General features: G+C 41.0%; 1 long non-coding RNA gene across 1 annotated transcript in view; it reads left to right on the top strand.

Annotated features, from left to right (window-relative positions):
- The window catches only part of LOC145513335 (uncharacterized), a 29,621-nt gene extending 6,546 nt beyond the window's left edge, over window positions 1-23,075 (top strand). The window contains exons 2-4 of the long non-coding RNA XR_014059318.1: window positions 17,704-18,021; window positions 18,907-18,968; window positions 20,687-23,075. This is a non-coding gene — a long non-coding RNA (uncharacterized LOC145513335). The remainder of the gene's footprint in view (window positions 1-17,703; window positions 18,022-18,906; window positions 18,969-20,686) is intronic.
- Window positions 23,076-24,900: the final 1,825 nt, after the last annotated feature.

Genomic DNA, 24,900 nt, shown 5'->3' with positions numbered 1-24,900 from the left:
TAAGGTGGCTTTTTGGTAACTTTTTTATAATAGTTAAAAATTAAAATTCTTCAAAATTAAACAAATATATAGACTTCTAATCCTCACTGTCCAATTGAGTGATTTCCTTACGTTCCAAAACCAGAAAGTAGGTGTGACATGTCTGTCTCATATTTTGTGTAGTCTATATTCTAGTTCAAGACTCAGTATACTGTATATGAAATAGATAACTAATAAGGATCTTCTGTACAGCACAGGGGACTCTACTCAATATTCTGTAATGACATTATGGGAAAAGAATCTAAAAAAGAGCGGATACGTGTATATGTATAAATGATTCACTTTTCTGTACACCTGAAACCAACACATTTAAATCATTATACTCTATTAACAAATCGCTGTTGTTTAGTCACTAAAAAAAAATTGTAGAATAAAAAAAAGATTTAATATAGGTTGTGGTGTGCTTTACTACAGAAATTAGATAAATCACTGAAAAATGAAACAATCTCATATATGAGAGGCATTTGATAACTTATTCATAATTAGATACTTCTCCTTCATCTGTATTAGTAATATTTAAATTACTGATATTAAAGCATCAGTGAAAGTAAAGACCTGTGCTCAGTATAAATTGTTGAGAGCAAAAAAGGAACACATCAAAACAAAACATGGATCTAACCTCAAGGCACTTTCAGTCTATTAGGGAGAAGCAGGTATTTTTAAAAGTTACAAATAAAGCAGCATAAAATTCATTGATTATACTTTTGGTTGCTCTCTTCAATACATTTGATATTAAAAAAAAAAAGCTTATGAGTATAAACTTAGAAATCACATTTATAATCCAAGTCCCTAAATATTTATGACACAATTAAGTTCTAGCAAAACTTTTATGATGACATCTTTACAGTATCTTACTTTTATTTCATCTTGCTTTCTTCTTGTTACCATCAAATATAAATGCAGTATCTTCTCTTTTTAAGACACTCTGTTGAGGCTTTTACAGTAGTTTGACTGCTGTGATTTAAATAGATATCCTGGGCATATTTACCCAGAGCTGGGGCAAGAGCATAGTATTAGGTGATACTCTTCCTTGTCAGTAAGATGGTCATGGTGTTTACCTTTTTCTTTTCTATTTTCTCCCTTTGCATTTGGTATTAAATGGACCACTGCAGATGCTGTGAGATGGTGTAGATTTCTCCAGAACTCTGGCACTCCTTAGGAATGACCAGAATTAATTGTCTAATGTTGAGACAGAAGAGTTTCAGCTGTACATTCATTCAATAAAGAGATATTAAAGGGCCTCCTTTGTGGTTTTTAACTGTTTTTGTTTGCCTTTTTTTGGTTTCTGTTTTTTTGGCTTACACCATTAAAAAACAGATGAGAGCTCTAGACTTACATCTCAAAAGGGGTCCAAATGTATCACAAGACTTCATGGCACTTCCAGGCTGCTCATCAACATGCATGGATTTCCCATTGGGTTCAAGGATCAGGCAGAGAATACCAGGCTTCGTTATACAGTACTGTGCTGAGTGTTGGGAATAGAAATATGTAAACACATGGTCCTTGTTTTCAAAGAGCTTTCATGCCAGCAAAGAATAAAATAGACAAAAATATTTTTATTGCAGTAAGATCAAGTTTTAATTGAGCTGTGTGCCGATAAAAACCTTCTGGTAAACAACACTATTATTTGTACATGCTTATACCTTTTTCGAAACAAAATGCCTAGAACTCTTTATAAACTGTATTATCCAGATGGATAAAATGGGAAAAGAGAGATTCTGAGCTTGCCAAATATGACTCAACAAGTCAGTGACAGCCCTAGAAATAGAAGGGAGAAGTGAAACAGGTTTCCGACAATCTACCTTGAAACAAGTGCTCAGCATTGCAGTTGGGAGAGGGGCAGCTCTAACTCCGTGGGAGGAGGAAGTTGGTGAGTCAGCTCAACGTGGAGACCAGGTTTGAAGAGAATCATCTTGTGTAGAACAGAGCAGAACTCTGACTCCCTGCCTTAGTCACTTCCTCCCTGGTGGCTGGAGATCCTACCAAGCTACCTGCAGCCGCCCATCCCGCCACCTGTGTCCTCTCTGATCCATGACACAGAACCTATCGCTGCTGACTTCTTAGAACAGCTCTCGCTTCCTGCAGGTAGACCAATCAGCAAGAGGTTGAAAGTGAATAGAGTTCCAGCCTGTGAACTCTGTCCTGCAGAATTTTAGGGGAAATATGAAAGCCCTGAGACCTCCTGGTGCAAAACTCTGCAGCTGAAATGATGTGCTTCTGTCCCCAGCCCTTGCCTAGAGCTCAGCTCGTACGTGGATGTTTAATGAAATGTGTTATGAAATTGAGTCAGGTCTTCATGACACGTAAAGTCAAGAAATGGTGTCATCATACTTATCAGATTGTTCTAGAGCTGTGTACTTAGAATTCTTTTTAAAATTGTGATTTCCCAGAAGACGAACATGATGTTTATTTATTTCATTTTTTAATGCCTAACATATAATCTGGAGCACAGCAGATGTCCAACCAGTTAACGAATTTGTGACTACTGAATGATGGAGGGGCAATATGATGCCAGTTCTTGATATAGTGTTGCAGAGAAAGGATTCAAACCAAATTGTTATGAATATTTTTATTAAACTATTTTTAAAAATCCAAGCAATAACTGAAAGTACAAAGAATAAAGTAATTACCAATTGCTTCAGTCTAAAAGTAACCATGATGAAAATTTAGTGGATAACGTTATAGGCATATCTGAGTGCATAGATTAACAGCCAATATTTTTAAATATGAGATTAATCCATTGTAATTTCCTTCTTAATTGGTTCCCCAGTAGGCTTCCCTCATCAGAGTTGAGTTGTTGAGTTCCAATAACTTATTGCTGCTGGGGAAGAACATATACAGCCTGGATCAGGGAGCATTGATGACAGCTAACTTTCCTGACCTCTTGAGTTCAAACAAGAAAACATTCAGGAAAGTCAGAGGTAATCAAGAGAGAAAAGGGTTTTTAAGCCACGTCATCTCCCCCTTTAACATGAGCACTAGATCATAGAGCTTCTTCTCTGGCATACAGGGGACTTCTCTCCATTAGGCAATGGCCGTGCCATGAGACTGGCTACCCAGGAAGAACATGTCAGTAGACAGACGTGCTGCAGATGAAAAAGAAACTCCCAAACCTGCCCAATTCTCACTCCAGGAATTGTAGGAGAAGAAGGGTCAGACGGAGAATGAGAAGGTCAGACACAAAGTTCTGGTTTTCATCCTGCCTTAGAACCAAACTTGTGTGCACAGAGGGAATCTTAAAATATCTAGAGAGCTAACAGAAGTCCAAGAACCAGCGGGCTTCCCCATCCATCCTACAAAGACATAGTCTCTAGAACAGCACTGCATGCTCCCACCTGCGATGGGGCCCAGGTGGACAGTTCAACCTGAAGACATGCTCCTCCTCCCTCATAGTCTGGTGTGTCCTGCAAGGGGCCCAGAAGTTCTTACACGTCTGAGGGCAGGAATGCAGAAGACCTGTGGACTGGAGTCAGTAGACAGAAGTCTAGTTGTGTGGGACTTCAAGAGCAGAGGTGACAGGCCAGTTCCACAAATGCCAGTGGTGGATGCCTCAGAAACCAGGGTCTAGGAAAGAGCCTACAACTGCCAGTGCAAAGCGGAGATCCCTGGTAACCAAAGAGCTGAGTGTGGATTGGAGGACTTAGTCTTGCCCTCCCCGCTGATGCCACCATGAAGCCATACAACCCACAGACTCCACCCTGGAGAGGAGCAAGAAGTACCTGAGAGACTGAGAATTTACCTCAATGAACTCCATAAACTTGTTCATTGTATATTAAGTTTACTAGACTGGAGTAAAATTTCAATGCCTCCTTCTTTGTATTCCATCCACAACAACCATTACTACATAACGGAAGGAGCTTACTACCAACACCCGAGCATTTATTTAAAACAAGGTGGAGAATTCCCTAGTGGCCCAGTGGTTAACAGTCCATGCTTCCAATGCAGGGGGCGTGGGTTCAATCCCTGGTTGGAGAACCCACATGCCTCATGGTATGACCAATAAATAAATAAATAAACTTACTTTATAAAAAAATTTTAAAACAAAGTGGTGTCTTTTCTTTGTACATAGGAGTATAGTGAATGATTAGCTCATCTATGTAGATATACAGATAAAAGTATACAATCATACATAAACAATATGTAAACAATCATACTAGCAGTTGCATGTAATACAAAGCTCTTGCGGTTTAAGCGTACAGGGAGTTGAGTACAAATAGAATTCAGGAGGGGCCCTGGGAGGAGCCTGCAGGCTTGGGTCTCTAAGTATGATCTTCAGAACAATGCTTTGAACTTCTGCCACAATTAGGAGTCTAGAGAACCAGGAAGGTTCTGCCCCAAATTCAGGCTCCAGGATCATGTCATTTATGGTACGCTAAGAGACAGTCCTAAAATATATTCACATCCTAATCCTTGGAATCTGTCAATATTACATTATTAGAAACAGACTCTCCACAGATGTGATCTTGAGAGAGGATTACTCAGGATTATCAGGGTGGACCCTAAAGACATGGATACAAGTGAATGTATCCTTATAAGTGGAAGGAGAGAGAGATTTAACACAGACAAAAAAAAGGCGACTGAAGATGGAGGCCGAGATTACAGTGATGTGGCCACAAGCCAAGGAAGGCTGTCTGCCACCAGAAGATGGAAGAGGCAAGGAATAACCTGCTGATACCTCGATTTCAGCCCAGGGATACTAATTTCAGACTTTTGGCCTCCAGAACTATAATACAATAATTTTCTTTTGTTTTAAGCCACCAAATTTGTGGCAATTTATTACAGGAGCCACAGGAAATTAATATATTATCCCAGTGTGATCCAGCCACAAGGAAGTGATCACCTTACTTCTCAGTTTTGGTTCCAGGAACCATGAGGTTGTCTTAGCTATAATGCAGGAGTCAGAGCCCCAATGGAATTGTGGGCTCCAGAGCCATAATGCAACTGCTGAAGCTCCAATGTCACCACCTATCCTCACTGAACTCTGTCCTGAATTCATCCTGCAAAAGTGCATCTGATTGGTGACTCCTAAATTTTTGTTGGAATAGGATCTGCAAGAGAGTCTGAAGAGGGATTTCCCTGGCAGTCCAGTAGTTAAGACTCTGTGCTTTCAATGTAGGGGGTATGGGTTCAATCCCTAGTCCGGGAACTAACATTCTATATGCCACATGATGTGGAAAAAAAAAAAGAGAGAAAGGGTCTGAAAATACAGATCCACGGTATCATTCCAGCCCCTGAAGAACAAGAAGACAGGGTAGACTGAAACTGAAGAGATGTAATCGTCCGATTTATTGTATCTACCATACTATCCATGCTATTTTTAGCAAAGCATTCAATTTAATATCACTCAGAAAAAAGGAAAAAAGAAAATAAATGAAATTGAGGTGAAAAGAGGAAAGCGCCAAACTTCAGATAAATGTATTTTCACCACCCAAGATCTTGCTTCCTCAAAGAATCCCTACAGTTGAGATGAAAATATTATTCAAAACAAAACTTAATAGGTTAAATTGCCCTTAAACTGTTTTAATTTTAGATATGTTGCTTTCTTAGTATACATTCATAGCTTGTTCCCAGTTCCCCTCTGAATGCTACTGAATTTTGATTATATTAAATTCATCCTGTCAAGGTTTTAACATTTACATTGACATTTATAGAATAAATCCATAGGATTCAATGCTAATTTCTGATTCTTTTTCCTTTTTAAACTTTGTTTTGAGTCCTCTTCTAGTGTCTTGCATTTCAACTTTATTGATCAGTAATTATTCAAGAAGAACCCATGGTAAAGTATATTGAGCTCTTGTATGCTTGAGACTATTTGCCTATTGTCTTTGTTCTTGAAGGATAACCTGGATAAAATTGTAGGTCACAAATCTTTTCTCTGAGAACATGGTATTGTTCTATTGTCACCTAGCATTGAGTGCTGTGCAGGGGTTTTGTGTGTGTGTGTGTGTGTGTGTTTACTAGTTTAGCTATTCATCCCCTGGCTATCTGGATTTTATTCTTAAGCCTTTAAAAAATTTCTGGCAAGAAGTTGCATGTCTCCTTGTTTTGTTGCTATTAGTGAAGCTTGCTTGTATGTTTATTGTTTAGTTGGTTGGTTTTGTTTGGAGGGGTAGGTTTTATTATTTGCTTATTATTGGATATTAATAAGGGAATCAGTTCTTCTTGCCATCTTTACCTGAAACTCTCCAAAGACTTGTTCAAAGACTAGTTTTGGAAACTCCATCTGGTAGCCAGGTCATGGGGCTTCTATTGGTCATAACTGTTGAAAATACACAAAACCGAAGTGTTCCTAAGGCTGGTTCTCTCTACTAAAGCACAGAACACTCCTGTTGTAAGTAGCAACCCGAGCAGTGGCCCTTTATATGCTTGAAAATAGCTCTCCTGTTCCCACTGCCTACTTCTTTCTAAGATAAGTATTCCCAGATTACTTCCACACTTTTTACCGTCTCAACTGAATTTCTAACACCATCCCTCTTATAACGTGATTCCCAGCCCAGAACCCTGTAGATATGACAATGAACCCTGCAGGTTCCAGCAGACTTGGACGTGCCTTGGTTGGGGACCCTCTAAGCCTATTAATATGACTCAAGTTCATGTTAACATTTTTGGCAGCTGTATTTCACCATTTACTCATAACAAGTCTGTCTTTAATTAAAACCCCTTATTCTTTTACACACACTGTTGTTAAGCCATATCTCTCTCATCTCGGATTTATGTAACTGAGTTTGTTTTGCGGTCGTTTTTTTGTTTTGTTTTGTTTTGTTTTAGACCTTCAGTTATTCATTCTGTTTACATTCATTATTTTAAATGTGGTCTATCATTTTGAGCTGTTGGCCTTCTGAATGATAATTTTATTTTCGGACTTATTACTTATCCTTGATAGTTTCATGTCGTGAGTGTCACCAATGTCCTCATCTGGCTAATAGCCAAGCTTTTGGCAATCATCAGGCATAGTCCTCACTCTTCCACTTGCTAGCAATGTGATGTTGAACAAACTAGTTGTACATTTTACATGGGTGTACATGGGTGTACCTGTGGCTGATTCTTATTGATGTATAACAGAAAACCACAAAATTCTGTAAAGCAATTACCCTTCAACTATAAAAAAAAAATTTTAAGTCAAAATCAAAAAAGAAAGAAAGAAATTCCCCCAAGGTTTGCATTAACCCATTAACCAACAAGCTTTGGAGGATGGTCTTAATAGTGTAGCATCCACCCAATGGCGTCATAACAGAGACTTCAATTTGTAAGGTTATCATGAGAGATGTTGTTACGCATATTGCTCAAATCTAGATGAAATCTGCTGTAGCATTCCCCCTGTAGCCTATGGAAAAGGAAGCGCAGCTACTCTGTCCTTCTTTTCTCCTAGGCAGCCCTTGCTGGCTGGCTTCCAGGGTCTGCTGCTTCCTTTAGAGGAGCTAACAAATAATTTATTCAGCAAATGCCAACTTTCCTGATCTAAAGAGGTGGTTTTCACTCTAGGGTTCGTTAGAGTGCCTTGGGGTGTGCTCCCTTTCCAGGGAAAGAGGGGGGCAAAATGGGGGTGTTCCTAGCGTCCTTTCCCTATGACACCCAGAGTATCTTTGATATGACCCGTTTTCTATATTTGATTTCTGTAATTTCAGACTGCATTAAAAAAAAAAAAAAAGCCTCCGAAGGGATCTGAGAGACATAATTTGCAAACAACTGGAGTGAGCTATATTGAGATCTCATCTTTTTATTCTTTGCTCCTCTTGAGTTTAACAGCAGCATTCCAGGACTTCCCTGGTGGTACAGTGGATAGGAATCTGCTTGCCAATGCAGAGGACACGGGCTCTATCCCTGGTCCAGGGGGATTCCACATGCCACGGAGCAATTAAACCTGTGTGTCGCAACTACTGAGTACGAGTTCTAGAGTCTGAGAGCCGCAACTACCGAGGCTGCCTGCTGCAACAACTGAAGCCCGAGTACCTAGAGCTTGTGTTCCACAACACAAGAAGCCCCTGCAATGAGAAGCCCGCACAGCACAATGAAGAGGAGCCCCTGCTCACTACAAGTAGAAAAAGCCCTGGCAGCAATGAAGACTCAGTGCAACCAAAAATAAATATTTTTTTTTTTAAAAAGCAGTATTACAGGTCTTTGGGGCCTGTCAAAGATGACAAGATGAGGGCAGCAAGTTTATCTGCAATGAGTTCCTTCTGACATCTGGGATGACATAGTTTACTTGGGTTGAGAGACACAGATCAACCTGAGATGCTCAGAGCTCTGGACTCCTGGCTTCCGTTCATGCTCACCACCCCCTGCAGCTCCCCATCCAGGACAAAGAACTTCCTCTCTGTGCAGGAGGCAGGAGGCCTGCAGGACCCAGTAGCTCTGTTTTCTCTGTCATCTGATATCATTACACATCTTGCCCCAAGCAAACAAAGGATGTGTCTTCCTCGTTCTTCTTCCTATAACTGAAAAAGTCCTTTGCCTTCTCTAAACTTTTACACGGGACCCAGCTGCTCTAGGTTGCAGAATCCCTGGGGCTTTTACAAGTTGGGGATGATTTGCCGATTTCTCTCTTTCTCTCTCCCTGTCTCTCTCTTTTCCATTCTTGCTCTTTTCTTTTGTTATCTACCATGTATTTACGGTGGTCTTTCTAATCCTCTTCAGTTTTTAAAGACATTCTTCTCTCCCTTGTTTATGCGCTTTTGTTTTTTTATTCTTAGACTCAGTTCCTCAAAATGCTTTCCAGATAATCACATCTAATTCTTTGGTCATCTCCCCGTTTTTCCTCACCTGTCTCCATTCATTTAGAAAATATTTATGGAGGTTTAACTGTGTGCCAGACACTGGGCTGAATGCTGGGTGTTTAACACATGGTTTCCATTCTCAAGAAGCTGGAGGAAATAGACAAACAGGAAGTTCCAGTACAGTGATTGCTTTGTCACAACTCCATTTTTTATATTTTCACTCTCTTTTCAGCTACCTTCTTTTTAGAACCTGAGACCATAGGATAACTCTGGAGCAAGTAATGACCTCCACCAGTTGTGAAAGAGCACGACTTTATGCTAATTGAAGACTGAACAATGGGCTTATATGAAGTCTTGAAAGAGAAAGGGAATTAGCAGATACTAAGTGCCTACTGCATACTGAGCACATGCTGTCCCCTCTAGTATACATTATCTTATTTATTCTTCACAATACCCAAGAAGAAGGTATTATAATATTAACTTTGCAATGCAGGGAAGTCAAATTGAGAGAACCCCCAGGTCACAGAGCTGTAAATCAAGCTTTGGGATTCACATCCAAGTTTGTCCCTCCCATTCATCATATTGCAGAACTCAGCCTCCTTTTGAGGCGGTGTGAGAGAGGGATGGAGTGGGAATTTGGGGTTAGCAGATGCAAACAACAAAGTAAAGAACAAGCTCCTACAAGCACAGGGAACTGTATTCAATACCCTGTGATAAGCTATAATGGAAAACATTTAAAAAATGTATATACATGTATAACTGAATCACTTTGTTGTACAGTAGAAATTAACACAACATTGTAAATCAACTACGTTGCTGCTGTTCAGTTGCTAAGTCATATCTGACCCCAGGGATTACAGCATGGCAGGCTTCCCTGTCTTTCACTATCTCTGGAGTTTGCTCAAATTCATGTCCACTGAGTCAATGATGCTATCTAACCATCTCATCCTCTGTTGCGCTCTTCTCCTTTTGCCTTCAATCTTTCCCAGCATCATGGTCTTTTCCAATGAATCAGCTCTTCACATCAGCTGGCCAAAGTATTGGAGCTTCAGCATCAGTCCTTCCAATGAATATTTCAGGGTTGATTTCCTTAAGGATTGGCTGGTTTTATCTCTTTGCAGTCCAAGAGACTCTCAAGAGTCTTCTCTAGCACCACAATTCAAAATCATTAATTCTTGAGCGCTCCGGCTTCTATACTTAAAGAAGAAAGTCAACCTCCTTTGAAATGTTGCCTTAACCTTCTGTCTCTCTCGGTGTACATTTCTCATCCCCTTCTCAACTCTGCCTTGCTCAGAGCTCACTTCTAGCAGCCTTCACTAACTGCTTAAAATATTCCTTCCTTCTGTGTAATCCCTCTTTGGAGTTTTTCATTATTTTGTACTAGTTGATTTTGCTTTACAGCTGTCTTGGCATTATTTTGTACTTGTGTCCTCAGCTTTCCTGAGTTGCTAATTCATGCAGGACTGAGTTTATTCCACTTCGGCGACCAGCACAAGTTGTTCCCATTGTGAATTGCGTGCAGTTTCCTTCTATCTTTATCCCCATCCTTTCCCTCTTCTCCTTCATTGGGCTTTTGTCCTGAGTCCTTTTCCTCTCATTTATTTATGGGTCTTTCAACCATCAGGCTTCCCTGGTGGCTCAGATGGTAAAGAATCTCCCTGTAATGCAGGAGACCTGGGTTTGATCCCTGGGTTGGGAATATCCCCTGGATAAGGGAATGGCAACCCATGCCAGTATTCCTTTTTTTTTCCCCCACTCCAGTATTCTTGCCCAAAGAATTCCATGGACAGAGGAGCCTGGCAGGCTACAGTCCATGGGGTTGCGAACAGTCAGATACAACTGAGTGACTAACGCACTTCAACCATCTCTGATTAAAATCCAAGTCTCTTCCCCTAATGGACAGCGTGATGGCTTCAGCGATTGTCTTTATAGGCTCTTCCTGTAGAAGGGGCAGTAGAGGCCAGCTGTGTGCCCATGGCAGAGGGTTGTAACGGGCCAGCTGTAAGGAGCAGCAGAGGCCCAGCATGTGTTTCCCTCCTCCTGTAGAGATGCGGTCTTCCTGGAACGCAGCCCAGCATCACTCGTTCCCTTGGCTCTAGTTCATGCTGCCCTCTGAGACCACAGCTGGCACTCTGAAGGACTCTGAGCTCTCCCCGATGTTCTGCAACCAGCCCCTCCCATTGAACAACAGCCAGAGCTTCTGCTGCCTTCATGAGACATATGGCATTTTCCAATGGAACCTGTAAGCTTTCTTTTCCCCTCTCTCTTTTTTTTTTCCCCCTCTCTTTTTTTTTTTCCGTTCACAAACATTGTCCAGTCCTTGCCCAACAAGGAAAGCCACTCTTATTCATTGCTATCCTGCGGGCAAATTCTTCAGGTGGTTGGAGAACATGTATTGGTGCCATAGGACAGCATGCATGGGAGTTTGTTGCTTTTTTCTTCTTTTCTCCAGAGTGCACATATCCTGGCTGTAGTCTGGGAATCTTCATTTCTGACATGTGTACCTATCCCCTCACATCGCTGTGTGGCAACACTGTCCCCGTCCCCATGCTAGGACTAAACGCGCAGTCAGGCCAAGGGCGAGCTCGCACACCATTGTCAAGCTTCTCTGTCAGTCCCTACACCTGCCTGGGAAGGCCCTTCCCTGCTCCCGCTGATTCATTCCCACCCAGACAAGCCTCTGAGCAGGTGTGTTGGCAATGCTTGCCCATTATTTTGTAAAGACAGAAAGTAAAGATTCCAGATAAGGAGCTTATCCAGGGACACATGAGTTGGTGACAAGAACCACACACACGGCATCCAGGATCCAGACCCTGCCTGTCCTGACATTGTCTGTCCCAAGTCTGCCCAAGGAGTCTGGAAGTCCAGACACTGTTCTAAGGCCTCAATTAATTCTCCTAACAACCTAAAATGGTGGATACATCCCTTCCTCATTTTGTATGTGAGAGAGTTAAGTAACATGCATAATTAAGAAATCTGGTACCTGACAGAGGCAGGATTAGAGCCCCAGCTGTCGAGTTCTAGAGCCTGTGCCCTTGAGCATTCCACTCTACCGAGTTCAGGCTGCACTTTACAAATAGGAAAGCAGAGTCTGAAGGACACTCAAGAACTTCTCCAGCCAAAGCAGCAAGTCAGAACAGAACCAAAGTTTGACAAGGACAAAGGGAAGTAGAATTGGCCCAAGAAGCATCCGGTCAGCCTCTGTGACAGGTAGTAGTTCAGTCCTCGGCGAACCAGGAGACAGCATTTCTCATGGAAACGTTAGAAATCAGATGCATCTCTGTTTCTGTCTCTGACTCGATTTCTCCCCCTTCCTAACGGACAGGAACCACCTCCTACTCCAAATCTGATCTGCTTCTTTCAAGGCCTTTCAAAGGAACCCTGGAAAGCCACATCTACCCTCTGATACCATCCTTTCCTTAAGACAAGAAGGAACAAAGGAAACTCTTTTGATTGGCTCATCCTGAGCAAATACGGGCGTGTTAATCTATTCACTTTCAAAATTCCCCTTATGGGCTTCCCTGGTGGCTCAGTAAAGACTCTGATGCAATGCAGGAGCCTCAGGAGATGTGGGGTTAGATCCCTGGGTCAGGAAGATCCCCTGGAGAAGGGAATGGCAACCCACTCCAGTATTCTTGCCTGGAGAATTCCATGGACAGAAGAGCCTGGCAGGCTACAGTCCATAGGGTCACAAAGAGTCGGACACGACTAAACCAACTTCGCACGCATGCACTGATAGAAATTACCTGGGCCTGTTCTTTAAAAGTAATTTCTTCTGAGGGAAAGAAGATCAAGTAAACTGTGCCTCTGACCTTTGGTATTAAACTCTTTTCTTCTTTCTCAGAGCCTGGCAAACCACAGGCAGGTTTTACAGTGTCCCTGAACCTTTCCATTTTCTCTTCTCAAAAGCTGCTTCTAACTGTGCATGGTAAGTGCTAGAACTATGACCCGGGGGACTCTTTTTTCCACACAAAGAAGAAATAGTGGAAAAGTAGAATGACCAATGCTGGAAGGATTTTACCAGAAAATACAAGTAAATGTATCACCCAAAGGCAGTGTTACTAAAAATAAACAGCAGTGTACCAGAGCCATTCTGAGATTCTCCCACGAATCTTTCCAGGATGCAGCAATTGCATACATCTTTATAAGGAAGTACTGCTGAGACAGGTGCTATTCTGGATGGCAGGGGCACAACAGTGATCAGAAATAGATGGAAGTCCTTGCTCTCCTGGAGCACATCTCCTAGAGGGGAAGAGCCAGCAGTAAACACATGAACCAATAAGTAAATCATTTGTCATGTGGTGATAAAGGCTTCTCAGGTGTCTTAGCGGTAAAGAATCCACCTGCCAGTGCAAGAGATGTAAGAGATATGGGTTCAATCCCTGGGTCTGGCAGATCCCCTGTAGTAGGAAATGGCACCCCACTCCAATTTTCTTCACTGGGAAATCCCATGGACTGAAGAGCCTGGCGGGCTACAGTCCACGGGGTTACAAAGAGTCGGACACGGTTGAGCAACTGAGCGCATATGCATGATAAAGGCTAAGAAGGTACAAAAAGCAGGGCAAGGGGGAGTGATACTGATGAGTTGGGGTGTGGTGTAATAAGAGATATATTTAGTCTTTGTTCCCAAGTCCTGTCACAAAGCTCCTAAAATCCCTGGACTGTCATGAGTGATGAGAGTGTCTCTTGTATTCAAAAGGCAGCCCTTTTGTGCCTACCTGAGTTTATGCTAATAAGGTGACTTAGTGTGGGGCCCCTAGATAGGCCCTCAGGATGGGGATGGTCACCAGAAAGACGCTAAGATTGGAAGGTATGTAACTTTCAACCCCTCCCACTGACTTCTGGGACAGGGAAGAAGGGAGCTGTAGATTAAGCTCTATAAAAACACTTGAACAATGAGATTTGGAACCTAGTGAGGAGCACAGGTCAATACCCAATATTATGTAATAATCTATATAGGAAAAGAATCTGAAAAGACATATGTGTGTGTGTGTGTGTGTGTGTGTGTGAACTGAATCACTTTGCTGTGTACCTGAAACAAACACAATGCTGTAAATCAACTATACTTCAATGAAGAGAGAGATTTGATGGGTTTAGGAGTTGGTGAATGCATTCACATGCCAGGGGGCTGCTCATCCCAGTTACACGGGGACAGAAGCTCCTGCACTTGGGATGTTTCCAGACCTCACCTTATGTACCATTTCATTTGCAGTTCATTTTTATTCTTTATAATATCTGTTATAATAAACTGGCAAATGAAGGTAATAAATGTAGGTAAGTGTTTTGCTGCCTTGTGGGAGCCACTCTAGCAAATTAATTAAAACTGAGGAGGGAGCTGCAGGAAGCTCAGTTTATAGCCATTCAGTCAGAAGCACAGTTAACAAACTGGACTCGTGATTGGCTTGCAAAATGGAATCAGCCTTGTGGGACTAAGCCCTTAACCTATGGGTTATAACACCATCTCCAGTTAGACAGTATCAGAACTTAATTTAATTTGTAGGATACCCAATCAGTGTCTACTAAGAATCAGAGATTCCTTGGTGGTGTTGGAAAACACATATCAGAGTTAGGTAAGTTAAGCCATTAAGGTGTCTCTGATAAGGTAACATGTGAGCAGAGATCTGAAGAAAATGAGGGAGTGAGCCTTGTGGTTTTCTTGCCAAAGAAACAGCATATGCAAAGGTCCTGTGGCGAGGTTATGTTTACCATAGTCAAGAAAGAGCAAGGAAGCCAGTGTGGCAGGAGCAGAGTAAGAGATGACAAGAGTGACAGATGTCAAACTCTGGTACAGACTTTAAAGTTTATGCTGAGAGAGCTGCAAAGTCTTTCAAAATTTTGAACAGAGGAGTGACAAGAACTTGCCACTTTTAGAAGTGACTTGCCTTTTAGAAGGGCCACTCTGGCTGCTGTGTGGAAAATGCCATCTTCAGAGTCAAGCATTTCTCACTACAAGCAGTGAGAAAGCTGACGGCCCAGTGGGGAAGACAGGTAATGGGCAACTGGAAAGCAGAAATGCAGGATGTTTTGGAATTTATAACAATAGGATCTGACCCTTGTCTGAGAATCCAAGGGAGGGCTTCCTGGAGGAGGTGATTTTTAAGATGAGACTTAAGGGGTGAATAGGAATAGAGGAGATAAAGAAAGGAGGGGAAGAGCTTTCTAGGGAAGAAGACACATATAACAACTCTAGGCAGACTTCCCAAATGGTCCACTGGTTAAGAATCTGCCTGCCAATGCAAGAGACATGGATTCGATCCCTGGGCTGGGAAAATTCCTCAGGCCGCAGGGCAGCTTAAACCTATGTGCCACAACTACTGAAGCCTCTGTACTCTAGAGCCTGCGCACCATGACTACTGAGCCCACATGCTGCAACTGCTGAAGACTGTGTGCCTAGACCTTGTGCTCTGCAACAAGAGAAGCCACCACCATGAGAAGCCACCACCATGAGAAGCCTGTGAATCGGAACTAGAGAGTAGCCCCTGCTTGCCACAACTAGAGGAAGCCTGTGTGCAGCAGCCAAGACCCAGCATACACACACAAAAGATTCCAGGCATAAATCTAGGCATGAAAAAGCACAGACTCATTGCAGGGAACATAATAAAACAAAAGAGGCTGAAGCCTAGTAAGCCAGGGCCAGGGTAGTGGGTTAATGCTGGTAAAAGAGGGGCCATACCTGTAGGGCTATATCTAGAGAGCGGAGGGCTGGTCATAATCCTAAAGCTACATGAGCCATTGGAAGTTCTCTTCAATGGACTAACACAATCAGATTTGCATTTTCAGAGGATGACTTAGTCACTATGTGATGGCTACACTTATTCAGGAGAGCAAAAGCAGATGAAGTGAGAACAATTAGAAGATCAGGTGTGGGCCAGAGAAGATAAAGGCCTGGGTCTGGCAGGAGTGGAAGGGATGGAAATCAACAGGTGGGTTTGAAGGATAATTTGGAAGAGAGCAGACGTGGTCACTGTTTAGAAGTGGTCAGAGGGGGTCTTCAAGTAGCTCTCTCTTTTTCCCTTGGTTGCCTGGATAGATGGGGGTATCATTCCTGAGAGAGAGAACCAGAGCCCCATGTGGTTTGGAATTCCAGGGCTTCGGTCAATGCTGATTTTGCCCCTTGAGCAGAGCTGCTGCCACCCTGTAGGTAGAGTGTGCTGGAGACAGTTTACACCCTCAAGCCAGCTGCTTGGCATTTGGTTACAAAAATCAGGTATGGGGGGCAAATTTACACAAGGAGGACAAACATTATGAATCACAGCTTTCCTTCCAAAGAGCTGGTTCACAGTACACTACTGTCTGCAAGGAAACTTTGGCTGGAGTTTCATACCTTTCAGTGACTGCTTATTGATATTTGAGTGGTTTGGGAATATAGGTCATCATTCTCCAGTTTTGTTACACAGGGTTGACCTTGCCACTTGGATTAAATGCATGGGCACCTTCCTATATATAGCTTATCTTCTCTAGGCTCTTGCCAGAGTTGAGAATGGAAGCAGCTGTGGGACATTGACAAGAACCTGGATAACCTTGAGGCACGCCCAGGATACCAATCTTGGCTGCCTTTCTGTTTATGGCTTTCTGGACTTCCTGCCAAAACACCTTATCTCCCCTAGATATTTTATCTAATGTCAGTTCAGTTCAGTTCAGTCGCTCAGTCGTGTCCGACTCTTTGCAACCCCATGAATCACAGCACACCAGGCCTCCCTGTCCATCGCTAACTCCCTAAGTTCACCCAAACCCATGTCCATTGAGTCGGTGATGCCATCCAGCCATCTCATCCTCTGTTGTCCCCTTCTCCTCCTGCCCCCAATCCTACCCAGCATTAGGGTCTTTTCCAGTGAGTCAGCTCTAGCAGAATATTTGAGAAGGAAGCAGACACCGGAAAACAAAACAGGCAGGATGCCAGGAGATTCATTTATCCAACCATCCATCCATCTGTCCATACATATATCTAACAAATATTTGCTGAGCATCCAGTATGTGGCATGTGCTTCTGAATGCTGGGGATATAAAATCAAAGAAGTTCTTTGGGGTTCTCACTGGGGAGAGAGACTCATAAATAATTCTAATGTCAATTTTCATTGAGGTGTGTTCCACTATAAATGACAGAATACCTGACTCAGACTGGCTTGAACAATGAAGATATTTATTTTATCAACTATTAAATAGTTCAGAAGTACAGCAGGTGAATTTCAGTTCCTCTTCACTGTAATACTCTTGGATTTGCCCCGCTCTATGTGCATTTGTGTCCAAGCCAGGCTAGAGACAATATGACTGCAGCAGTTCCAGTCATCACATCAGACATCACAATATCCAAAGGAAGAAAGAAACTGTTTCTTCCTGTATCTTTTTTTAAGAAAAAAAAAAAGAGAGAACACTTCTCACATATTCCCTAGCAGATGTTCCTTCATGTCTTAGTTCACTGAATTGGGTCATGTGCCCTTTCCAAACTTCATCAAAGGCAAAGGGAATGATAAATTTTATAGGCACAGACTAGTCAGGTTCTACCTTGAATGCTGAGAATGGTGTTACCATCCCTGAGTCTCATGGAGGCAGGAGTAGATACCTGAATATTTCTGTTAGTAAAGGAGAATGGGGTGAGAGCTCTGGGTGATTAGGAGGTGACACACAGCATCTATTACACAGATCTAGGGAGATGCCACACCAGAGGTGTGTGTACACTGCATGGTGGGGTTCATGGGGGTAAGACAAAGTTTTTTTCTGGGTGAGGGAGGCAGTTGGGATTTCAGAAAGGAGGTGACTTGGGAGCTGGACTAGGGATAAAAGAATACAAGGCTGAAAGCTGTGGCTACCAGATCCAGATTGAGAGGGTCTTCTAAGCCCTTCTCAAAGGATTTGGCTAAATGCTACAGGAAGTATAGAGTCATTATACATATTCTTAATATTTTTAAGTCCTATTTTTCTATTTTATTTTGTTTTTGTCTGCACTGCACAGCTTGTGGGATCTTAATTCCCCAACCAGGGATCAAACCTGGGCCCTTGGCAGTGGAAGTGTAGAGATCTACTCACCGGACCACCAGGAAATTCCCTAAATCCTCGTTTTCAATCAAGAAATAGGAAAGGGAAAGAAGAATCACTTGCTGAATGTCTTCTACATGCTTGATGCTGTTTATATGGATTCCTCCTTTAATCCTCAGCACAACTCTACTGGAAAGCTATCACTGTCCCATCTTACAATGAACAAATGGCTCGCGGATCAGGGACCACGGCCTGACTAAGTAACAGAAGCCCTGACCAACTGACGTTTGCTCAGGTATATGACAGCAGGTGTGGCAGTTCCCAGGCCTTTGGTGGGGGCAGGATGGGGCTGTGCAGTGCAAAGAACATGGGTGGCTGTTGCCATGGGAGGTGATGAACATCTGGATTAGAGCAGCAGGGATAGAGAAGAAACAGATGGGATTAGGAGCTAAATGCATGGGAATTTTCACCCAAGTGTCTTTGTGGATGAAAAGATAGAGTTTATTAGGACACAGTAGTTCAACTATAGTCTTCGGTTTGAAAATTCAAATTTGTTTTGACCCTACTGAGATATTAGGGAACATTTTGAGCACACTTGTCCCTCAAGAAACACTAGGTGAAAGCAGAAAACTGCATCTAGCTTAGGAATAAATACATGATGCACATGTATGCACACACACTCATACCCTCAAATATCTACCAGCTGTTTCATTTCACCATATGTGTTATGAGCCACACGCATCCAGAGGTTACAACCTTCTGCCTGATTTCCTGTAAGCATCCGTCCACCACTTCACAATAACCTACAAGCTGCAGCCTTCCGAAGCCCATGTCCACAAGGAAACTTCAGGTCTTCGGAAAGTACCACATTTATTCTATTATTTATGTGTTTTGCAACCATCGAACATGTTCAAGACCATGCTACCATTTTTTATGTTTCTGTCTCCTTTTAAAATGTCACTAATGAAGACTTTGAATGTTGTGTTCATTTTCCCCATGGTTTTCATTGATCAATTTTGTACAACAAAATTTTTAAGAAAAAGGAATGGGAAAATAGGATTGTAGCAGCTTAACCAAACAGGAAACAAAAAGAGGAGCCAATCTGAGGCTGGTGGGGGTGGGTGGTTCTCAAGGTCACCAATGCTCAGATTCCTTCTGTATTCTTTCTCTGCCATCATAGGGACAAGATGGCGGCTGACACCAGACAGCATGTCTTCATTTCCAGAGGAAACATGGAGAAGGGTAAAGAAATGGCATTCAAGCTATATATCCTTCTCCTTTTTAATCAGGAAAATAGTAACTTTCCTGAAAGCCCTCTACTAATAGTAGATTTCCGTTTGTATTTCACTGGCCAGAACTAGGTCTGGCTGCAAAAAACTCTGATTAGTTAGTGCTTTTAATCTTAGGAAGGAAAAACAAGATATTAAATAAACACCTAGCTATGCCTGCTGCACTGACAATTCAGTTCAGTTCCGTTCAGTTCAGTCGCTCAGTCGTGTCTGACTCTTTGTGACCCCATGAATTGCAGCACGCCAGGCCTCTCTGTCCATCACCAACTCCCGGAGTCCACCCAAACCCATGTCCATCGAGTCAGTTATGCCATCCAACCATCTCATCCTCTGTCATCCCCTTCTCCTTCCGCCCTCAATCCTACCCAGCATTAGGGTCTTTTCCAATGAGTCAACCCTTCGCATGAGGTGGCCAAAGTATTGGAGTTTCAGCTTCAACATCAGACCTTCCAATGCACTGACAATTAGTAAGAATGAATGCTCTGGCGATATAAAGGACAATGTGGGTGTTGAGAACAAAGACTGGTAATAGCACTAATTTGTACTGGGCTTCCATTATCAGCTAGTTGGATAACTGGGGGCAGTTGTCTTATCTCAGTGAGCCCCGCAATTTGCTTATCCATAAGAGGAGATGCTTAAGCCATATTATTTTTAAGATTTTAAAAATTCTACAATCTATGATTCTAAGAGCTTATGAGCAATTCCATTTCTAAAATAACAGGAGACTGTGATGGACTTTCCTGGAAGCCTGAGAAACTTGTTGATTCTTTAATGAATCTAAGCATTCTTTCAGTTCAGGACGACACAGTGTAGGACCTACGAAAAATGTTTCCTATAAGTACATTTAATAAAGCACATTAGTACACCAAATTGAAGTTTTCAGTTAAATATGCACTTATGAAGAGTTCTCTAATGCAGACACCAGAAATGCAATTGCAGGGTTGAAGCCCATGAGATTTAAAAACTGGAACAGAAATGGTCCTCCAGAATGGCTGTACCAATTTACATTCCTACTAGCAATGTTCTAGAGTGCCAATTTGCCTAGCAGAAAATATAAACATGAAGAAAAAAATAGCATCATGAGGTCTTTTATTCTTTATCATATGCCCTTAAAATCATTTTATCTGTGATTTTCCTGGCTACCCTGTGAGGCAGCTAGCATTATTATACCCATCCTAGAGATAAAGAACTAAAGCTCAGAAAGATCAAACAGCTTGCCCAAGGCCAGTCACTTTATCATTCACAAAACAGCCTGGAATACACGTTTGTCTGACACCAAGTCCATTGTCTTAAACCCCATACCCTACTGCCTTACAGTTTCTTCCTATTGGGTCTTTAGTCTACATGGGAAAACGTGGAAAGACTTGTCTATCATGCCTCAAGACTCTGTCCAGAATCTGTAACATTGCAAAGGCTAGAATTTGGTAGAAGCAGTATCTTCCAGGATAAGGTGAGATACCACAAAGCCACAGAGCAGTATTATGCACTAAGAAAACCTTTAAGAATGATACATAAAGAGGCTTCTCTTTCATGGTTTTCAACAGTTTAAATAACATAGGAATAAAGGAAACTTATTTTCATCTTTTCTTCCTGTTTTTCAGTAGGAATTAACTGTGACTTCTGGTTATATTTTTAAAGAAAATCTCAGACTTTTCCTATTCTTTGTTATAGATCTGAGGTGAGGTTCCCAGAGGGCCATCTCTGCCTATTTGATCCTCCTTGGATAAGTGTTCACTCACAGAAGCAGACACTGAACTTCGTTTTGTTACAGCGCATCACCACCACAGGAAGAAAAAGAAGCCCCTGAATGGAATGGTTTTGTCGCAACAAGGTCAATAAACTGTAGTAGCTGTAGTCAGTGATCAGTTCTTGGAATCCTGCTAAGACAGAAGTGGCCAGCACAAGCAAATCTTCAGGTTCACCTGGGCCTTTTTAAGCAAGTAAGAAAAAGGATAGAAGCAGGGTGGAAATGATTATTATAATACAAATCATGGGGTACCTTGATGAGAGGAAACAACATGGCCTTTGAAAGATATGCAGTCTCTCATGACGGAGATGGATGGGGGCAGTCGTAAAAAGCAAAGGCTAAGTAATTAACCTAAGAGTCCTCTCTCTCGAAGCCTGGAGAATTGTCATCAACTGATAGAATCCCATGGCTTTTCTTCTTTGTTCTACTATCTATTGATTCTTCTACAGCTTTATTGAGGTCTAACTTGCTTACAATCAAATTCACCCATTTTAAGCATATAGTTTAATGAGTTTTGGCACTTATACATATACAGTTATGCAACCACCCAATGTCTATCGGACTTATATGTCTCTCTTCCATTCCTCATATAGGTAATTTATATTTTCTCTTTTTTCTTAATCAGTCTTGCTAGGTGTTTGCCACTTTTACTAATCATTTCAAAGAACCAGATTTTGGCCTTATTTTCTTTATCGTTCATCTCTTTTCATTGACATGTGCTCTTTATTATTTCCTAATTTTTACTTACTTTGGGTTTAATTTGCTTGCTTTGTTTTTAGTTTCTTATGCTTGAAGATTTAGATTTTTTTTGGTAACAGCTTTATTGAGAATTTACATACAATTCATCCATTTAAAGTGTACAGTACAATGGTTCTAAATATATTCACCAAGTTGTACAACCAAAATCAAATAAATTTTACAGTGTTAAAAAAAAACTTATAGTATTTTAACCACCCCCAAAAGAAATCCTACCTTTGTTAGTCACCTCTCCCCTTGCTAGCCCTTCCCTCAGCAAACAACCACTAACCTAATTTCTACCTTTATAATTTGCCTATTCAGGACACTTCCTATAAATGAAATCATACAATATGTAGTCTTTTATGCTCAGCTTCTTTCACTAAACATGTTTTCAAGGTTCATCCATGTTGTAGCACGTGTCAGCACTTTATTCCTTTTAACCACCAAATAACATTTTATTGTATTGATTCACTACATTTTATGTATCCATTAATCAATATATGAATAGGTGATTGATTTCAATTTTCTCATTTCTAATATATGAATTTAAAGATGCAAAATTCCCTCTGAGTACTTCTTTATCTGCATCATATGAAATTTGATATCTTATATTTCATTATATTTCCATTAGAAATATTTTAAAATTTCCCTTATGAAATAAATCGTGGATTTTTATAAATATATTAATTTCCAAATGTTTGGGACTTTTGTCCAGTATATTCAATAATATCTAACATCTATCTTTATGTTGTTTCTTCAGCTGCATCCAAAATGCTGTTAAAAATATCCAATGAATTTTTCATTTCAATTAGTGTACTTTCCAGCTCTAAAATTTCCATTTTGTTCTGTTTTTTACAGTTTCTAGTTCTCTGCTGTAATTATCCTATTTTGTTTATTTACTGTGACCATTTTTTTTCTTAACTCCTGAACATTTTCACAGTGGTTGCCTTAGTCCTATCTATTTATTACAAGAGCATCTAGATAATCTCAGAGTTCCTTTTCTCCCTCCTAAGTATAGGTCACATGCTCCTGTTACTTTGTATATCTAGTGATTTATAATAGGATGCTGATTATAAAGGAATGTACAATGTGGAGACTTGATTCTGTTATGTTCTTTTGAAGAGTAATCTTTATTAACTTGGCTAGACTCAAATTCCAAACACTGTTTTCCTGCCCTCAACAACAGTTGAATTCTCTGCTCAGTTATTTCAGCTTCCAGCTGATGCCTTTTCTTTCTTTTCCTTTTTTCTTTTTATTCTTTTCTTTTCCTTTTTCTTTCCTCCCTCCCTCTATTCCTTCTTTTCTTTTTATCAAGAAGTTGGGTGGAGGTTTTAGACAGATTTGGGGTTTCACACCTGCAGTTCACTCTTTTCTAGGATTTCCCCCTGAGTTCTGGCTGATCTGCCAGCCTAAGCTCTCCCCCTGACAACCCAAGACAGAGAATTGATGAGTATGTTCAGGTAAAAAGTTGTAAACTTGCAAATCTCATAGGTATATTTTCTGTTTTTAAGGGCAGACTGTTTTCCATTTACTTTTGATCAGTCTCCAGTGTAATAAAAATTGCTTTTTAAAACATTTTGTTCAGGTTTTATAATTATTGCTCATGAGACAGTTAGTCCAACCAAGCTGCTCTACCGTTATTAGAAGTCAAACTTTGCTTTCAAACGATTTTTTTGAAAAGCATACCACTTGCAAAGATCGTAAGATAGGAAAGGGATATACGTATGATGGATCATGAGAGCATGGTTTTGGAAAGAATTAAGACTTCCTGAGAATATAAAAATTAAGGCAATGTATGTTTTCTTGGGAAAATAACATTCATCTCTCTGAGGTACTTACATTAGTTTTTAAAAGAGAAAAAAAAAACGGAAAAAGGAATAAGCAGTCAAACTACTGTATCAAACTTAAAAATCGGTATTTTTCATAGAGGACTCTAACATTGAAGAGATTGAAGCAAGACTGCATGTCATTCAGAGTCTTAAATTTTAAATGCACTCCGTCAAATTGTGGTCAACTGCTATGTTAGATGTCTTCTAGTTGATCCCATCACACTCAAATTATCTATGGCTGTAAATGACAAGCATTCCTGAGGCTGTGGCTGAAGCAGCTGCCACAGAGCCCGTGAGGCTGAGTGTGGTAGGTACAGAGTCATCTCGCAGACTCGAGGCCCTAGCTGCTGGGGGAACAGCAGCGCAGTAGGGACTGGCTTGCTGCATGAGCAGAGGTCATGACAGATTTTCTCCCCATGGAAAAACTCAGGCTCACTTTTTGGCAAGAAAATTTTATAGTACACATCTCATGCAGACCAAAAATGTTTAAGTCACATAATTGAACCTGGTCTTACAACCAGATAACTGGTTCATGGATTAGCAAGCTGGGCATCAACGATTCACCGGCATGAATTTGAGCAAGCTCCAGGAGATAGGGAAAGGACAGAGGAGCCTAGGGTGCTGCAGTCCATGGGGTTGCAAAGAGTTGGACACAACTTAGTGACTGAACAACAACAAGGTGGGCCAGTTGGAAACTCCATTATTATAACTGGTTCCCTCCAGTCATGAGTGTTCTCTCAGATTCTTCTTTTAAAAATGAAGCTCTTCCTGTTATTTTGGAATAAAAATATTTTTAAAAAATCTTTCCTCTTCTAGAGCTGTGTTACAGCAACATGAGGACAACTGAGTTTAAAGTATAATTTTTGCTGTGAAATAATAGAGCTAGACTCTAATTTAGATTTTTTTTAAAGCAAGTTCACATGATCCAGTGAACCATCAGAATTAAGGGGAGCCAAAAACAGGAAGACCTGGTTCTAAAGATAAACCAAGATCCTGGCTAAAAGACAGAAGAGATGAGGGTAGACCATGACGATAGTAGGAGAGGGAAATAAGAGAGATAGAAGGAGGCTGAATAAAAATTCATTATCATTCTGAAGAACCACCAACCTTTCAAGTTCAAAACATCAACATTTCAAGTTTAAAGTCTTTTAACTGGTCAGGTATTTCTAGTATTTTTTAAAAATCATTTTAAATTTCTTTTTTAATTGTTTAAAATTTTTTAATTTAAATTTATACAAAACATATATAACACAAAATCTATCATCTTAACTATTTTTAAGTGCACAGTTTAGTGGCATTATCTACATGGTTGTGCAACCATTGGTATACCATTACCACCACCTGGGAAGCCCTGTAGTTTAAACATTTCAGCCTTCCTGATGGCATTATGATAGCATTTCCTAATGCCTACTCTCTTTAAAACTAATGGTGTCTCCTTGAGGAAAAAAGACTCAGGGAGAAGACCTTGCTGGTGAAAGTTACAGAGAGGAAGAATCTGGCTCAACATGAGAAAGAACTTTCTATGTTTAGATCTGCAACAGAAAAACAGGAGGCCAGGGAGCTCCCTTTGA

Source organism: Giraffa tippelskirchi, chromosome 7, assembly GCF_054371585.1.
Source record: "Giraffa tippelskirchi isolate mGirTip1 chromosome 7, T2T-mGirTip1v1.2.pri, whole genome shotgun sequence".
NCBI classification, from domain to species: domain Eukaryota; kingdom Metazoa; phylum Chordata; class Mammalia; order Artiodactyla; family Giraffidae; genus Giraffa; species Giraffa tippelskirchi.
This window is presented reverse-complemented; position numbering and strand designations above follow the sequence as displayed.